The sequence below is a fragment of the Callithrix jacchus genome, chromosome 1, assembly GCF_049354715.1.
Source record: "Callithrix jacchus isolate 240 chromosome 1, calJac240_pri, whole genome shotgun sequence".
In the NCBI taxonomy this organism is placed as follows: domain Eukaryota; kingdom Metazoa; phylum Chordata; class Mammalia; order Primates; family Cebidae; genus Callithrix; species Callithrix jacchus.
Window position 1 is genome coordinate 139,810,773 of NC_133502.1, and position 13,973 is coordinate 139,824,745.

The 13,973-nt window shown below is 37.7% G+C and overlaps 1 long non-coding RNA gene across 2 annotated transcripts in view; it reads right to left on the bottom strand.

Annotated features, from left to right (window-relative positions):
- The window catches only part of LOC118155336 (uncharacterized), a 100,655-nt gene that overhangs the window by 14,150 nt on the left and 72,532 nt on the right, over positions 1 to 13,973 (bottom strand). The window contains exons 4-5 of one of the 2 annotated variants that reach the window (XR_004745701.3): positions 9,207 to 9,265; positions 2,935 to 3,014 (exon numbers count right to left, since the gene is read on the bottom strand). This is a non-coding gene — a long non-coding RNA (uncharacterized LOC118155336). Of the gene's footprint in view, positions 1 to 1,669; positions 3,015 to 9,206; positions 9,266 to 13,973 lie in introns of those variants that run through there. The other variant, XR_004745700.3, reaches the window with a different exon arrangement.

Sequence of the window (13,973 nt, forward strand, 5' to 3'; positions counted from 1 at the left end):
AGCTCTTTCTCCTACCCTTAAGAAAATCACAGTGTACGAGTAGCGCTGGAAGAAATTGACATGAACATCATCTTTTACTATACAGTTTGCGAAGGGTTGTAAAGAGGTAAGCAAGAAGAGTGGGCATGGGAAGAGAGTGCTAATCCATCCTGGGTGAGCTGAGCTGAGGAGCCTGTGGGGAAGAGGTGATCATGAATAAGTTAAACCCGGAGAGACGTTTCCAGGCGTAGGGACAGGAAAGGTACACCCAGTCATGGAACTTCTCATGGTCTGAATGGCCAGAGGGTGGGTGTATGCTTCAGGATGAGAATGGAGAGGGAAGCAGAAGCCAGATCCTGAAGGACTTCTGTGCAAGGGTCAGGAGTCCTGACTTTACCCAGCAGGTCAGTGTTCTCAACGGAGGTGACATCATCTCTTTGGGAGAATTTTGGAAGTTTGTGGGAATGTTTTTGGTTGTTGTGATGATGGGAGAGGATGTGACCTGGTATTCAGCAGACAGGGACCAAGGATGCTGGACCTCCTGAATGCAAGGAACAATCCCACCCAATGAAGAATCATTCCTTACCCCAGCAGAATTCATGTGGGTGATATTCCTGTTTATAATGAGCTGAGCTGACAACCTAACTCTTTTTTTTAAATATGGAACCCAAAATTTGTCGTGGTGGTAGTAGTGGTGGTTTTGTTTGTTTTGATATGGTTTTGTATATTAGAATTTTCAGGAATGAAACTTCCTTGAAAATCAGAGAACCTCATTTTGTCGAGAACTTTACCAAGAGTTGTCTACATTCTAGAAAATCTTGATGTCAGTGATAATGCTCGTGGTATTTGAGCTGCCAATATACACAGATGCTCAACTGTGTATGTAGCTGTCACACACAGGGCAATTCAACAGGAGCCTCGGGCTACTTCATTATGTCTTCTTGTGTAGTCACATGCAAGCATTTGCAATAGAAATACATTCAGTTTTGGCTGGGCACAGTGGCACATACTTGTAACCCTAGTACTTTGGGAGGCCAAAGGGGAAGGATTGCTTGAGTCCAGGAGTTCAAGACCAGCCTGGGCAACATAGCGAAACCCCATCTCTATAAAAAAAATTTAAAATAGATTATAAAAAAATATATAGTTTTATTATAAATTATTTTTAGATTTTGCCTTTATATTGCCATTAAGGCATTAAGCATAGTTTTTTTAAAGTGTGTATAGAATGATTATATTACCCATAAATTTTATTTTTAGAGAGTAAGGGGTTGGAAAAATATATTTGAGATCATCATCATCAGATATTGAATGAAGTAAATATTGATGAGGTCAGTCAAAGGCCAAATATAAAACACTGGTTACTATTTGTGGGGTCATAGACACCTTTGAGAATTTAATGGAAGTTATAAACTCATTTCCTAGAAACCAGGCACACATCTATCCAAAGCTGCTCACTGAGTGTCAGCAGTCTGCTCAGAGGTCAGCAGAGCTTGTCAGCCCAAGCTCTATACATTGCTGAGAAGTGTTTCTGGCCATACTTTCTTCTCAGAAGTGAAGAACTATTCCGCATGTCATATACATTATCATATGGAGATCATCTTCTTTTCCTAGAAGGAGAATCCTTTCTCCCTACCCACAGGAAGAAATCTATTTTGTCTGATGAATAATAATCACCATGGGTAGGGCTTGCGGGATTTGGCTCCTCAAAAAAATGTCTGATAGCAGCAGATGGCCATTAAAAGGCTAGATTCTGCTAATTGAAAGTGTACTGCTTCACTGATTGTATATTCCTGATTTAGAGAACCTCAGAAAACCCACTACCCTCTAAACCCTGCAGCAGACAGAAGTATCACCTAGAAGCCCATCAATGAACAGCATTTAGGTGAGGCATGGTTGCTCATGCCTATAATGCCGATACTTTGGGAGGCTGATGCAGGAGGATCACTTGAGACTAGGAGTGCAAAACCAGCATGATCAACATCAGGAGACCCCGTCTCTATAAAATAAAAATACAAAAATTAGCCAGATATGGGGGCCACACCTGTACTCCCAGCTACTCAGGAAGCTGAGATGGGAGGATCACTTGGGCCCAGGAGTTTGTGGCTGCAATGAGCCATGATTGTGTCACTCTACTCCAGCCTCAGTGACAGAGCAAGATCTTCTCAAAAAGAAAAGAAGAAAACAACAACAAAAAAACACCAGTTAGGCTCAATGTGGAATATTTCCGTCATCCCCCTTCTTCCCATGTGCCCTTCACAACCACCATAATTATAGTTGTAATATATTAATTAGATTGTGTATGCTTGTGGACACCAGAGAGCTTGAGGGATACTTATAATGGGAATGTACAAAGTTTTTTTTCTATGCTACATTGTCTACTATTTTTTCAAGTGAAGAAGTGTATTGAAATTATTTACTAAAATTTTTCTCCTAAATGATTTGAAGTCACCACTTAGCATCAATAAAAATGAGCATGACTCATTGTCCATATACAAGTCAGTCTCCAAATATTATCAGATGTTTTATTTCTGTTTCTTACCACCGGTAATTTATGAAACCAATGGCAACACCAAAAACTAATTAAACAAAAATCAAAATCATCAAAACGTAAGAAGAAGCATGGAAAGAAAGAGGTGGAAAGAGGAGGGAGAGAGGAAAAGAGGGAGGGAGGGAAGAAAGAAACTACCGATAACAGACTAATAGAGAAAATTTAACTGTATATGTTTAATATTCAGAAAATAGTTATTCATTAATGAAAGCCTGAAGTAGTAAAAACAATTGTGTCTTTTCAATTAACAAAGAGGAAGTAAACATGGGAAAACTCTTCCCTCTGAACAAAACAGGTATTAAAACAGCTGATAGTCACAGTGGGAGAGAAAGGCGTAGATAGATGGTGTAGAAGTATCCATGTTCCCCTGCTTTTTGAATTCTGATACTTCGTTCTTTGCTACTCACTGAAATGAAGTACGCTGGGATAGAAAAGACAGTTTCCAGTCACCATTCCAGGACATCTGTATATAACATCTATTTTCTTACTGTGAAGAAAAAAGCAGGAAGAGAAAAACATTCACTGGGCAGCAAAATACGTGAAGACCAATATACATCTTTGAAACTTTTTTTTCTTGAGACAGAGTTTCATTCTGTCACCAGGCGCCAGGCTGGAGCGCAGTGGCATGATCTCAGCTCACTACAATCTCCACCTCCCAGGTTCAAGCAATTCTGCTGCCTCAGCCTCCCAAGTAGCTGGGACTACAGGCACGCACCACCAGGCCCAGCTAATTTTTGTATTTTTTAGTAGAGAGAAGGTTTCACCATGTTGGCCAGGATGGTCACAATCTCTTGACCTCATGATCCATCTGCCTCGTCCTCCCAAAGTGCTAGGATTACAGGCATGAGCCACTATGCCCAGCTGAAACTTTTAATTAATCATTTATTTTTGTTCTTGGATATAGATCCTTTTGACCTAAATAATTTGGCATAGAATCTATGACATAGTTGGTATTCAATCAATATTTGGAAATATATGAATGAACAAAAATATATTACATAGCCAATAACCTTAAATTAAACACATTAAGGTTATTATTTCTCTTCCAATGATTTAAGCCTATCTCCTGCTACAGGATTTTCAGTTTTCATTCCTTACACTTTAATTACACACACTACGAACTGAATTTAACACCTTAGAAAGAAACTGAATTGGCACACAAAGCAAACATATATTGGGAACCTACTATATATTATACTCTGTGCTTACAGATGATGGGCCACTGCAAGAGGCATAAGACAAGGTCTTGCCCTCAAGTCTCAACAGATATTCATCTGTTTCTTCTTCCCGCTCTGGATGATCTAAAACACTGGGCTAATTAGTGGGGCAGCTGAGCCTCGCAGCAAATGCCCTTCCTGTGGAAATGTCCTTGGCTCTCTGGCAATGACACAGGAGACCTAGAGCCAAACCACAGGGGACAGCAGGAACAACTGAAGGAGCACCAAGTCAGATGAGGACTAAAGCAAGTCAAATGGAAGAGAGGAATGGGAAGTGATAGGGCTGAAGCCTGCACTCAGTGTGAGGTTTATCATCACCCTGCTCTCAGGACTCCCACATGTTTCAACAGCAACTCACAGCCTTGATGAAATGTTAGACCAGTTCTGAATGGGTCAATATGAATACTTCAAAAAATGATTCTTCCAGGCAGGCATGGTGGCTCACGCCTGTAATCCCAGCACTTTGGGAGACCAAGCTGGGTGGATCACCTGAGGTTAGAAATTTGAAACCAGCCTGGCCAACATGGTGGAACCTTCTCTTTACTAAAAATACAAAATTTAGCCAGGCATGGTGGTATGCGCCTGTAATCCCAGCTACTCAGGAGGCTGAGGCAGGAGAATCGCTTGAACCAGGGAGGTTGAGGTTGCAGAGAGCCAAAACTGTGCCTTTGCACTCCAGCCTGGGTGACAGAGTGACTCTGTCTAAAAAAAAAAAAAAATTCTTCCAAGAATCTTGAGTAGTATTCCAATGTGTATTTATTTATCCATTTAGCAACTGATAAACAGTTCCCCATATTTTTAATATTATGAATAAAGCTACTATAAACATTTGTGAACAGCTTTTTTGTGTAGACATATATCTTCATTTCTCTTGGGTAACTATCTATTTAGAATTGGGATTGCTAGGTCCTGTGATAAGTTTGTTTAACTTTTAATGATCCCTGTCAAACTGTTTTTCAAAGTAGTTATACCATTGTACATTCCCACCAGCAATCCATATGAGCTCCAATTGCTGTGCACCCTCACCAGCATTTGGTATTGTCAGTTGCTTTTCTCTTTAAAAACATTTGCTAGGTAGCTGTATGTCATTTTGCGGTTGTATGTGGTTTTAATTTGCATTTTCTTGGTGACTAATAATATTGAGCATCTTTTATATGCCTATTTGCTACTCATAATTCACTTTTGATGATGTGCCTGTTCAGATATTTTACTCAGTTTTTTTGGTTTCATTTTGCTTATTTACTTTTTTAGAGAGTGTCTTGTTTTGTCACCCAGGATGGGGTGCAGTGGTGCAGTCACAGCTCATTGCAAGCCCGAGCTCCTGGGTTCAAATGATCCTCCCACTTCATCCATCTGAGTAACTAGAACCATAGGTGCACACTAATTTTTGTATTTTTTGTAAAGATGAGGTCTTTTCTTACTATGTTGCCCAGGGCTGGTCTCAAACTTCTGGCCTTAAGCGTTCCTCCCACTTCAGCCTCCCAAAACACTGGGAGGCATCAGCCACCACATCCATCCTTTTGCCCGTGTCTTGAATTGGGCTGTTTTCTTATTATTGAATTATGAGAATTATTCAAGCTTTCTGAATGATTATGAGAATTCAAGTTTTCTGGATGTAAATCCTTTATCAAGAATTTATGATAAAGGACTTACATTCAGAATTCTTAAAGAATTCTCAGTTTTGCAAATATTTTCTCCCAGCCTATGAATTGTCTTTTTATTTTCCTAATGGTGTCTTTTTAAAGAGTGGATCCTGTTTATAAGTGATGAAGCCTGATTTATCAGTTTTTTCTTTTACATTTCATGCTTTCAAAGGTTTCAGGTCCCGAGAAACCTTTGCCTAATCCAAAGTCAAAAAGATTTTCTGCTTTGTTTTATCCAGAAGTTTTAATTTTAGATTTTAAATTTAGCTTATCATCCATTGCAAGTTAATTTTTGCATATGGTGTGAGGTATGGTTGAAGTTCTCTTTTTTTTTGCATATGGTTGTTCAACTATTTCAGCACTATTTTTGAAAAGATTATTATTTTTTTCTATCACATTGCCTTGGTGCCTTTGTTGAAAATTAATTGGCCATTGTCTGGGTCTATTTCTGTACTCTCTGTTCCATTAATCTATGTGTTTATCCTTTAATTAATACCACATTGCGTTGATTACTATGGCTTTCATGTGATATAATTTTAAGTGGAAAAAAGCACCATATATAGTTTTTAAATAACATGCTTACTATAAAAAATGTATATATATAGAAAAGACTGAAACTTGCAAAAATAAGATATGAGATTGTAGGTGATAATGTTCTCTATTTTTAAGAAAAGTTTCTTTTATCCTTAGGACTAGGCTCTGGCTCTGCCAGGGAGAAATGACAGGAAACATCTAGAATATTCTGCTTTCTCCAAAGTTTTTTAGAATATACCTGTCCGAAGAAAGAAGCCTTACCTATAACCACTTCACTGACCCAGGTTTACCTGGCCTCACTGAATGAATGTTCTTCTTGCTTCTGCAATCCTTGGAAAACTCATTGCCCATTGGTGGCAAATTCTCCAGGGGTTTTGTTATTTCTCAGAATGCTGGCAATGTAGAAATATGTGGGATATGACCAATCACACATTTTCATATCAGTCCTCTGTTCTATAATAGTTATTCATTCATTCATTCACTCATTCATTCATCTGACATTTAATTATTTATTTTAATCAATAATTAAATCTGACATTAAATAATTAAATGTTGGATAAATGAACGAGTAACTGAATTAATAACTATTTTTACTACACACCAGAAACAATATTGAAATTGCAAAGAAGAAGAAAGCAAAATCTCTGTCTTCAAGGTGCTCATAGTCTAGTAAAGAGGTTCAAACAAACAATTGCTCCACAGGTATCACAGTGCTAGGGTGGGCCCCTCCTGTTTAAGGTAAAGTGGGGCACCACAGAGAAAATGGCCTGTTCTGCTCACTCTCTGTTCAGCTATGACTAGTCAGTGAATTCCCCTCTTTCCCCAAATGTAAGATCATCCTTCTTCTGTTTCATCTCACTTTCAGTAGATGACCTTCATGATGAAAATAGACGTCATCAGAAGGAAACTCCCATCCTCATTGTCCTGTGGCCTAGAGAACAAACCTGCCAGCATCTGTTCACTCTCCTTCAGAGGGAGGTGTTCTCTTTCCAGCTAAGATGAATCCCTTCTCAAGGGAGAGGTTCCACCGCTTCCAGGCATCCTAGGAACTTTGTCCCCCAGGCTATCCCCCTTCTTTCCTGGAACTCCAGCCTCTTCCTTTCTCCTCTGTGCTTAACCCTGTAATTCCATCACCTACTAAAGAAGAATCCTTATCTGATTGTACATCCCTTATCGGCTACCACCTGATTCTCTGTCCTCTTTTATTCTAAATTTGTAATTAAAAAAAAAAAAAAAGTCACCTGCACAATGTTCCACTTCCCTGTAATACTTTCATTCCTCAGTCTGGCTCCTACAACCCAACCACATTTGCTCTTGCTAAGGATGCCTGTAAGTGCGCAAGTCTGGAATGCTCTGCAGTTCTCACCTCTTTACCTCTTAGTGCCACTCGACCCTCTCACCCTCTTCTATACTATTCTCTGGACTTCACTGATTCCAGGCTCCTGGGTTTTCTCCACTTCTCTGAGCATTCCCTCTCAATCTCCTTTGATACCTCCTCTCCCCTTCCTTGAGCCCTAAATGTCAGTTTTTTTTTTCAGATTCAGCCTTGAGGATCTTCTCTTCCTAGGCAAATTCTATGACTTTAGAAATTATAGTCCATCCCTGTGACCCCTACGACTTTAAGTGTCATGTGAGACATCTTTTGGGGGCTCCAAACCTGCATGCTTAACTACTACCTGATATCTTTGCTTGGTTGTTCCATAGGCACCTCAAATTTAACATTTTGAAAACCAAACATTTGATCTCTCCTGCCCCCAGTCCATGTATTTCTTCAGGGGTCCTCATTTCAGGAAAGTATATAAAACACCTGCCCACATGCTGATATTAGAAACTTGGTAAATGTCCTTAACATTTTAGCAACACATTCATTTTCTCCAGTTCTAAGGGCACTGCCTCAAAATTAAATGTTGATTCTACCCAAACCTCTCCCTCTCCATACCACATCATGTCTTGTATAGGCCTTTAATGGTCTCCCCTTTGCTATAGTTGCTCATTTCAACCTAATCCCTATAGAGAGGTCTCAATCATCTTTTAAAATGTTAGCTATGACACATCATTTGCCTGTTTTAAACCTTTCAATGTCTTCCCATCATCCTTCAGGTAAAATCTGACCTCTTGAATGTAGACAAGGCCTGTCATGATTTGGATCTTGCCCATCTCTCCAGCCTCTTCTCACATCCCTTCACCACAAGCAGTGTCCTGCCACAGGGCGTTAGCACGTGCTCCTGAGAACATCTCCTCCCCCACTTTTCACATCACTAAGCCCTATTCATCTGTCAAGTCCCTGCTTAAATGCAATGTCATCAATCTAAATTACCATCATCTAAGTACCCTAATATCATGAATATATTAACTTCTGTTTAATTGTTTAATATTCATGTTCCCCTTCAGACTATAAGCTCTTTTAAGGTGGAGATTATGTCTGTCTGGGTCGCCTATGCCTCTGGTGCCTAGCTTTGTGTCTAGAAAATAGTAGTTACATGGTTATACTACTTCCCAATTCCTGCTGTAACAAATGACCATAAACTTAGTGGCTTTTTCTTTTTTTGAGACACAGTCTTGCTTTGTTGCCCAGGCTGGAGTGAGTGGTGCAATCTCAGCTCACTGCAACCTCTGCCTCCTGAGTTCAAGCAATTCCCCTACTTCAGCCTCCCGAGTAGCTGGGATTACAGGCATGTGTCACCATGTCTGGCTAATATTTGTATTTTTAGTAGAGACAGGGTTTCACCATGTTGGCCAGACTGGTCTCAAACTCCTAACCTCAGGTGATCTGCCCTTCTTGGCCTGCCAAAGTTAGTGGCTTTAAACAACACAAATGTATTCTCTGACAGTTCTGGGTACGAGAAGTCTTACATGAGTCTTACAGGGCAAAACTCAAGGTGTCAGCAGAGCTGGTTCCTTCTGGAGGCTCTAGAGAATAATCACTTTCTTGCCTTTTCCAGCTACCAGAGATGCATTCCTTTCTCTTTCTCTACCTTAAACCCAGCAGCATAGCATCTTTAAATTTCTCTGCTTCTATCTTTGCATCACCTTCTGTCTTACTCTTACTCTATCTTCCCCTCATCTCAAGATCTTTAACTCAATCATATTTGTAAAGTCCTTTTGACCATATAAAGTAACATATTCACAACTGCTGGATATTAGGAACTGATGATTCTCGGGGACCATTATTTAGCCTATCACAGTAATTGTTGAGTGAATTAATGAGTGAAGGGAGAGAACCAGGAATGCTTCACAGGGGGAAAAATGTTTAAACTGTAATATGATAGATTAATAGATACTTACCAGGTAGACAAACAAAGGTTGTATTCATTTCAGGAATAGGGAGGTACATGGACAAAGGCCTAGAAGTAACAGAAAGCAGGTTTTGTTTGGAGAAGGAAGCAATAGTGTCTTCTTGTACTGGGAGCTTGAAAAAGGATTTGAAATGAACATGCAAGTCAAGGATGAGTTCTGCATCACTGGAGATGTAGAAGACAGTGTAAAGACTGTGGACATTACCTATAGGTGAGTCAATGCTGAGTTATCTGCATGTTTATTGCAATTCATTCATTCAAGATTTAACAAGCAATCATTGAGCCGGCTTTTTATGCCAAGAGATGGTTAGGTACCACCTAAAACAGATATCATTAAACCTAAACAGACCAAAATGGCAGCATAAGAGAGAAGGGATAAAATATTGACTGGCTGTTAGAACATTAGTTTGGGGGTATCTTATATACCGGCAAGGGTAACATATGAAAGATCTCATAGAAGCTCTGTGTCTTTGTGACATCCTTCTATGTTTTAAGATGTTTTTAAAATAAAAGAAATACAAATTAGAAAATGTAAGCATGCAAAACAAAGAAAATATATATTTCTACTATCCAGAGATAAACACAATGAATCTTTTGGTATATATACTTCTATAATTTATTTAATATTATGCACATATGAAATTTATTACATGTTTATTATGAAATATTGAGATATGCTAAAAATAGAGAAAAATATAATGAAAATCCAGGTACCCACTACCAGCTTAAAAAAAAAAAAATTGTCAATACAGTGAAGATTCCCTGTTTAACATTTCTGAATTTCCATCTCTCTTTTAATAATTTTATTTTTTGAGACAAAATCTCACCCTGTCGCCCAGGCTGGAGTGCAGTGGTGCAATCTTGGCTTACTGAAACCTCTGCCTCCTGGGTTCAAGAGATTCTCCTGCCTTAACCTCCCTAGTAGCTGGGATTATAGGCATGCACCACCATGACTGGCTAAATTTTTTTTGTATTTTTAGTGGGGACAAGATTTCACCATGCTGGCCAGGCTGATCTCAAACTCCTGACCTCAGACATCTGCCCACCTCTGTCTCCCAAAGTGCTGAGATTAAAGTCATGAACCACTGCACCCAGCCTCCATAAATTTCTTTATACAGGAACTACATGTGTATGCTTCTCCAAATAATCTATAGTATTGTCATGCTTTAAAATTTTGTATGAAAGGCATCATACTATGTATACTCTTTTTTTTTTTTTTTTTAAGAGATGGGATCTCACTATGTTGGCCAAGCTGGTCTTAAATTCCTCCTAGCCTCAAGCAGTCCTCCCACTTTGGCCTCCCAAAGTGCTGGGATTACAGGCAAGAGCCACCACACCCGACCTTAGTGTATGTACTCTTAGCCAGAATGTTTTCTGGATAAAAATTATGTTTGTGATATTCAACTATGTTGTGCATTCAATTCTAATTTATTTTTATAGTTCTAGAATGTTTGACAGTATGGTTATGCTACAATTTTTCTATGTTCCTATGTTTGTTCATTTAAATTGTTTCCAATTTGTTCCTTTTATAAATAATGCATACAATTCCTTGAGCATATGTGTAGGACACATTCTTCAGGGTATACATCTAGGAGTGGAATTACTAGATTTTACAATATATGCTTTATCAACTACACTTGCTATTACTAAATTGTTCTCCAAAGTAGTTGTACCATTTTACATACATGACAGCAATGTCTAAGGGTTCTCACCGCTCCACATCCATTCTAACACTTAGCATTGACATTTGTTCATTTTTGTTTATTTCTAATAAATGTGCAATGATATCTCACTGTGGTTTTAATTTGTATTTCTCTGATTCCTAGTGAAGCTATCTTTTCATACATTTATTGACCAACCATTTTTTTCTCTTCTGTCAATTGCCTTTTTGTGTATTTTATCTAATTTTTATAGTATTTTTAGGTTACCTGTCTTTTCACTGATGTATAAGAGTTCTTTATATGTTATGGATTTGTTTGCAAATAACATTCCCAATCTGTGACATGTCTTTTAATCTATTTTAATGGTGTCATTGATTAATATACATTTTTAAATTTCCATCTTGTCATCAAATTTTTTCTTTATCCTTTTTTTTAATTTTTTTTGAGACAGAGTCTTGCTCTGTCGCCCAGGCTGGAGTGCAGTGGTGCAATCTCAGCTCACTGCAACCTCTGCCTCTGGGTTCAAGTGATCTCCTGCCTCAGCCTCCCCAAGTAGCTGGGAATACAAACACACACCACCACTCCCAGCTACTTTTTATATTTTTAGTACAGACAGGGTTTTGCAATGTCAGCCAGGCTTGTCTCAAACTCCCAACCTCAGGTGATTCTCCTACCTTGGTCTCCCAAAGTGCTGGGATTACAGGTGTGAGCAACAGCCCCCAGCCTATGCTTTTTCATTCTAAGAAAGCCTTTCCTACTAAAAGTCATAAAGATATTTTCTTACATTCTAAAAATTTTAATGTTTCACTTGTTTTTTGTTTAGTTCTTTAATCTATCTGTAATTTATGTGTTTGATAGTTTGTGTGTGTGTGTACATGTGCATCTGTCTTTCTGTCCCTCTCTCTCTTTCTGATAATGAATTGTTATAGCACCATAGATATCCATTAATCTGTGATGGATTTTTGTCATATATTAGATTACCATAGAATAATGTGTTATTAATATCTCTTTCTGACTTTCTGTTCTGTTCCATTGGTCTATTTATTTGTCCTGGAAACTCACTACAGTTAATGTCTGTAGCTCAATTCCTACAGCTTAATAATAAATCGAGACAATTGACAAAAATGAGCCCTGGCCCCAGCCTTGATTTTTTTCCAAAACTATATATTAGATATTTTTTTATCTTTTGCTCTTGCATATAAATTTTAGGATCACCCTGTTAATTCTGACTTTAAAAATCTGAGGCATTTATATTAGAATTGTATTGTATCTATAAATTAATTTGGAGCGACCTAATAGTTTTGTTACATGAGTTTTTATATCCATTAACATAATGAATGTGGTGGCTCTTTATTTAGTTCAGCTTTCTTTAAATATTTTTCAATAAAAGTTAATACTTTTTCTGCTTGAAGTTTTTATACATCTTTTGTTGATTTATTCCTAAATGTTTTGAGTCTTATGTGGCTATTAAATGTTAATTTAAAATGTATATATGTATGTGTGTATATACTTTCTTGATTTCTTGTTAATATAGGTATTCAATTGCTTTTTAATTATATTTGTCTTATATCTAGTAACCCTAGTCTAGTCAACTGTCTTAATGATTTTCATAATTTGATTGTAGATTATCTTGGGTGGGTAGTTGTTTATGTAATCCTCTATGAGTAATCATATTTAAAGTTTTATTATTTGTCATTCTATTTTTAAATACCATCAATTGTGTATGCATATTTATATCTCTTCCTTTTAGATAACCAATAGTATATACTTTTCCACCTTGCTTTTCTTGCTTAAAAATATATCTTGGAGATTACTCCATAGTAGTTTATAAAGAAATTCCTTATTCCTTTTTACAACTGTAGAGTTATCACTTGGGTGGGTATACCAGCCACCCATTGACAGGTATTTGAGTTGTTTCCAGGCTTTGCTATTTCACACAGTGCTGCAGTGAAAAGTATTGTGTATGCATCCTTTTGTATTTTTTCTTTTGTCAGTGCATCTTTGGGATAGATTCCTGCAAGAGGGATTAGTGGGTCAAAGAGTAATTGCAGATATTATTTTATCAGTTATTTGCCAAATTCTATGTATAGTTGTTGAATCATTTTTCATTCCTAACAGCAATGAATGAAAGGAACACTCACCCCAAAGCCCCAATAATACAGTATGCTGTCAAATTTTTGGATTTTTGCCGATCTCATAGGTATAAGACAGTATCTCACTATAGTTTTAATTTGCATTTATCTTATCTTGGATGACATGGAGTATCTTTTCAACCAAGAAAAATTTGCATTTATTTTTTTCTGTGTATTTGTTCATATCTCTTGTTCATTTTTCTAAGGTTAGTCTCTTCTCTTTTTAAAGAAAATTTTAATATCTTAGAGATATTTATCCTTTCTATAACATAAATTGAAAATATTTGGGCAGTTCATCACTTATTTTTTCATATCAGTGTATATTTTACCTATCTTATTAAAATACTTGTTATCTGGATAAAGAAGTCCAGGTTGGTAGTTTTTTTATTTCTTTCAATATCCTGAAGTTGTCTTTCCATTGACATCTGGTTCTCACTTGTACTGGCTTTTCACATCAGCTGTTGATCAGATTGGTGCTTCTTTGTTGATAATCTGTCCTTTTCCTTTTATTATATATAAGATTTTCTCTTTGAATTTTCCTTCCTTCCTTTCCTCTCTTCCTCCCTCCCTTCCTTCCTTTCTTTCTCTCTCTCTCTCTTTTTCTCTTTCTCTCTTTCTTTCTTTCCAGACTCTCAGTCTATCACCAGGCTGCAGTGCAGTGGCATGATCTTGGCTCACTGCAACCTCTGCCTCCTGAATTCAAGTAATTCACATGCCTCAGATTTCCAAGTAGATGGTATTACAGGCATGAGCCACCATACCCAGCTAATTTTTGTATTTTTATTACAGACGGGGTTTCAACATGTTGGCCAGGATGGTCTCAATCTCCTAATCTTGTGATCTGCCCACCTTGGCCTCCCAAAGTGCTGGGATTACAGGTGTGAGCCACTGTGCTCGGCCTGCATTTCATTTTCTATGGTTTCACTATAACGTTTCTGGAGGCAGATTTTTCTTTTATTTCTT